Here is a 5257-nt window from a genome sequence, read left to right as displayed (position 1 = left end):
TCTGAAAACTTCTGAAACCTTCTGAAAACTTCTGAAACCTTCTGAAAACTTCTGAAACCTTCTGAAAACTTCTGAAACCTTCTGAAAACTTCTGAAACCTTCTGCATCTTTTCTCTGACGATCTTCCTAATAAAGATTCACTTTTCAGCCATTTTCAAAAACTGGAACATAAACCCAAACCGAAGCAGTCCCAGGCCGTTCATCTGATTGGTTGAAATCATGTACATGAAGTCACCTACTGACAATGCTGATGGAAGGTTGTTACTTGATGTATTTATGTCTCTTGTTTCTTCATGTCTCGTGTTGCGTCGCTCCGTCGTCTTTGCTGTTGGTCGTCTCGTGTGTCTGCTTCCTGTTCTCACGTCTCTCTTGGAAAACAGATTTTAATCTCAGTGAGACTTTCTGATTAAATAAAGATTAAAGTAAATCCCTCAACATTCACTCCCTGTATTACTGTATTGTTTTTATAGAAATTCCAAGTGCACAGTTCCCACTGTCCTGCTAACTGTTCAAAATCCTGGTTTCTGTTAAATAAAGATTAAAGTAAATCCCTCAACATTCACTCCCTGTATTACTGTATTGTTTTTATAGAAATAGATATACACATATATCTATATTTTTATATATACATATATATTTATATATGTACAATATTCCATTCTCCTGTTGTCCACCACCTCCCAGTAACATCCACTTTCTACAGATGCTTCAGTTCATTTATTTTCTCATTAAACTTTATTTACTAAATGAAGTTTATAAATGAGTTTAAACAGTCTGATTTATATGATGTAATCGAAATAAACATCAGCGAACCCTCCGTCTGTTTATCCCATGATGCTTTGCGGTGACTCGGGTCCTGCGGCCTGTTCTGACATGTTGTGTGTTCAGCTAATTCTCCGATGATCGTCTGATACAAGAGGTCGCTAAGAAATCAGTGATGTAACAGTGCAGCATCTCCAGTAGTGTGTGTGTGTGTGTGTGTGTGTGTGTGTGTGTGTGTGTGTTTCAGGTTCATGTGTTGTCACGTGCACTTCCTCTTCCTTCCACATGACCTTCTGTCTCTGTTATTACCTCTGAGGCCTTGAGCTCCGCCTGCTGCTGTGACCTCACCGTACCTCCTGCCCACGAACACAGGTGACACACACACACACACACACACACACACACACACACACACACACACACACACACCTGGGTCCTTGAGCGTTTGTGTGATGTAACTAGAGAGAGAGAATATGTTGTATATGAACCAGCGGCACCAACAGCCTGAAGATGAACCTGCTGTAAACTCAATGTGAGGCGTTTATATAGATTTATATTATATGAATAAATATATATATATATATATATGTCTCATTCCCGTGGACACGATATCTCTGTTCGTGTTACATTCACCTGAACTTAAAGATGAACTGATTAGATTTTGGTGGTAAAAGGTCAGAGGTCAGTGTTACCTCACAAAACACTTTTTAGTCTTTAGACTTCACACTAATATTTAACATTTATCTGACTCTGGATAAACAAGGATTGGTTCGGTGCAGAATCACTTCTTCCTCCAACAGGAAACAACTAACACATTCAATTAAAACAGTCTGATACAGAACACGCACCGTCGCCTCCCAGAACACATACATACAGTGACATGCTGTAGGTGGAGGGCAGGACGGAGGCGGTCTGACTACATTTGGCGTGTGATGAGTCAGTTCTGGCCCTCGGCGGCAGAGAGCTCGTCTCCATGACCACATCAGGACCAGCACACGGCCGTAAGGAGTCACGTGATGGACGCACATGTAGAACACACTGACTCGTGTTGTCAGCCACGTCAACAACATTAAACTAAATATAATAATATAATAAATATATAGGTGAGTCAAAGTCAAGGCTTCTTACACTGAAGAAGAAGAAGAAGAAGAAAAAGACTTTTCACACAACTTTACATTTTCACATTATGCTAAAAATCTTAAATGGTCCATTTCAAAACTTCTACTAAATTAACGTTCAACAATTAAAACCCCACAATCAAAAACAACAACAACAACAACAACAACAACAACAACAACAACACACTTCTACCTACAAGTTAAAAAAGCACAAGCTGAGCTGCAGTGATCCACCGGTCCAGTGGATCACAGGACCGGCCTTCAGACACAGCACCAGCTCCGTCCAGCTCTCACCTGACAACTGGCTCTTACAGCTTTTCCAGATTGCTAGCTTAGCAGTTGCTAACAAGAGCTTGATGAGAACCAGTGTCTTTCTCTTTTGAACAGTATAACTTGGGCCAAAAACAGCCCTCTCCTAAAGCCTCCACCCTCCCGTGCAGCCGCCTAAATAAATCAGACAAACGGGGACAGGCAAACCACCAGGTGTTCTTTCTGTCCAGGTGAACTCTGTATCTGTTTGTAGCTATAGCTCCGAGTACGATCCTCCACTGGAGGTCAGCCATCTGTTTCTCATCAGGAGGCTCATACAGGAGCCGCCAGCAGCCTTTAGGGGAAGAGTCTGCATCAATCACCTCAGTCCATTTGGACTCCCTGAGTCCTGCTAGAGAGTCCAGGTTCAGGACCTTTACACAGCTGTGACACAGCTGCTTCTTCCCAAAGCTGGAGTCTTCAGGGAGAGAAGCAGGCCGCTGTTCTTTTTTTTTTCTTTCTTAAATTACACACAAATATATGTAAAATGACAGTAATTATTTATAATTAAAAATGTAGCTTGTTATTATAAAGGTTAATGTCCATAATAACAATTTAAATCTTCTCTGTAATTTCAGGGTAAATCTTATTAGTTTTACATTTATGTGACTTCTACATTCAAACTTTGTGATTCTGGATGAAATGTAACAAACTTTTTTCATCACATCAAACATTCAAACTTCAAACAAAAAAGTTTGAAGTACTGGAATGTATCCCAGCATGCACTGGGAGGAAACAGTCGACCTGTCAGACTGTTGCACCGTCCTCACTGAGCTATGAAGGATTATTTTACATCTCTACTATAATTTATACTTGTTACTAAATAAGATTTATCCACCTCTTTATGATGCAACTTGTGACAGTGAAGTTCACCTGCACCTTCATTCACACCTGGATTCTAGTTTTAATTTGTCAGTTACATTTGATTGTAAATTGTTGAAATTAATGCAGTTTTAATGTGAAATAAAGTTTTTATGAAGCTTTGCTTTGTTGATGGTTTTTATGGAGCGTGTCTGGTGTGAACTTTAACAGCAGCACAGTATAGAAATCACAACACATGAATCTGTAATTAATCAAAGACTTTCTATGTTGCTTTAATCAACAACAAACATGATAGAAATGTTTAAATGTGTCCGTCCTTCAACAGAGACAACACAGGATCTAGAGACAGATACTAGAGTTTGTGCTTTTCTAATTTCTCTTATGAACTTATCAATTTTAATAACAATGAAAACCCTGATTCACCAAAGTGACTGTTAGATTCATCATGAGGCAGATGGTAAATATGAAGAAACACTCAGTACAATTTAATCACAGGTTTATTTATTAAAAACCTTTTCAATGACAACAATGAAGTTGTGAATAAAACTAATGAACATGAGTCAAGTCAGTGTCCAGTCTTTGCACTGCGCCATCCTGAATGCAATTTAACAATATCATTAAAAAGAAAGAATATATAAACTTGTTGGGCCGCAGCCTCTGTCCTCGACCTCCTCAGCAGCAAACAGCAGAGACTCGGTCCGACAGCAGCTGCTCAACATAGTGCAGCATTAAGAAGCTGAAGACACAGATTTCCCTCAGGAGCTGGTGGAGACCAAACACAGAGCTAAAAGAGAGGGAACACTGGACTGACATCATCATGAGACATCAGCTGACACAAACACCACTCCAACTGCAACACATCAAATATAATAATTATAAATAATGTCAATGAAAAGTTAGAAATTAAGATAGAAGACAATGTCCTGTCTTCTCTTCATCTCTTCTGAATGAGGGGCCATGCTGTTCATCGTCTGGAGGAAGAGGAGGAAGAAGAGGAGGAGGAGGAGGAGGCAGACCCCTGCTGGAGGGCCCAGGCTTGTCCCACCTGGACCAAGGACAGAACCTTTGCTGAAGGGAGAGTCTGGCCAGCACCTGGACACACAGACAAACTGACTGTTTCAGGATTTTCAGCTTTCATTAAAAGATAAATCACAGAACAGATTCCAACACACCAACAGCTTCATGACAAACTCTTACCACTGAGTCCTCAATTAAATTCAAAGAGCTGGATGTTGGTCTGAGGCATCATCCTGGGGCCGGCCAGCACTGCCTCTCTGATGCCATATGATCCTTGAGAATGAATGACCACCGAGTCCTCACGGTCCCTCTGGACCACGTGGCCACCGGGTGAAGACGCAGAGCCGGTTGCAAACGGCCTCCACCAGGCGGCTAACACTGGCCCAGTTTGCAGGGCCCGAGTTCAGTCCAAGAAGACAGCTGAAAGATAATCAGAGAGCAGTGTGTGTTAATATGGATCTGATATTCATTAGAGGAAACAGTGATATCTGAAGTGAATCTCACCTCTGGAGACTCTCCTTCCCATTTATTTATTTTAATTTATTGCAATTATAGTATATCATTGTTAGCGTTATAACTGTTATCAATACTCATTATGATTGTTATTTTTACAATAATTATTACAAACAAAATGTCACTTTGTATATACTTGGTCACTTATAAGAAGATAAAAATGCTAATGCTAGCTACCCCCCAATTGTCATTTTGCATTCTTATAAAATTGTTAAATTCATTCATCAATGAACAATGCCAGCAAGCTAGCTGCTAATGCTAGCAAGCAACTTTTGGGCGCAGCGTTTTACAGTTTTCTTCTCTGTTTAACTTCACCACTGATCATTTGTTCATAATTTACATTCAGACATTAACAAATACAAACCTCTTCCACACATGCAGAAACTTGAATCTGTCATGCAGGTTTATTTCACAGGTTAACAAATGTTGATTTACAACTACAAACATTGGAATTATTTGCTAAGGTGCCTATATGTATGGGGTGGTGTAATGTGCATGACTCACCTTTTCTTTCTGGGTAAGGTGTGGTTCTGGCCCGAGGTGGATTCATCCCTATGAAAACACAAAAGGAAAAATAAGGACATTAGCAGCTGCTTTTCTGACTGGGGATGCACCGATCCACTTTTTTCACCACCGATACCGATATCTGAGGTTTAGTATCTGCAGATACCGATCCGATACCGAACGAAGCGCTGAATTATTACCTATCAAATGGT

The 5257-nt window shown here is 40.2% G+C and overlaps 1 long non-coding RNA gene across 1 annotated transcript in view; it reads right to left on the bottom strand.

The window, feature by feature from the left end:
- Nucleotides 1–3490: 3490 nt before the first annotated feature.
- LOC147817498 (uncharacterized) overlaps nt 3491–5257 on the bottom strand; it is a 3364-nt gene continuing 1597 nt past the window's right edge. The window contains exons 4-5 of the long non-coding RNA XR_015436322.1: nt 4209–4448; nt 3491–4103 (exon numbers count right to left, since the gene is read on the bottom strand). This is a non-coding gene — a long non-coding RNA (uncharacterized LOC147817498). The remainder of the gene's footprint in view (nt 4104–4208; nt 4449–5257) is intronic.

This window comes from Seriola lalandi, unplaced genomic scaffold (assembly GCF_002814215.2).
Source record: "Seriola lalandi dorsalis isolate HSWRI2012SDOR001 ecotype SW California unplaced genomic scaffold, Sedor1 jcf7180002054950, whole genome shotgun sequence".
Classification (NCBI taxonomy): domain Eukaryota; kingdom Metazoa; phylum Chordata; class Actinopteri; order Carangiformes; family Carangidae; genus Seriola; species Seriola lalandi.
This window is presented reverse-complemented; position numbering and strand designations above follow the sequence as displayed.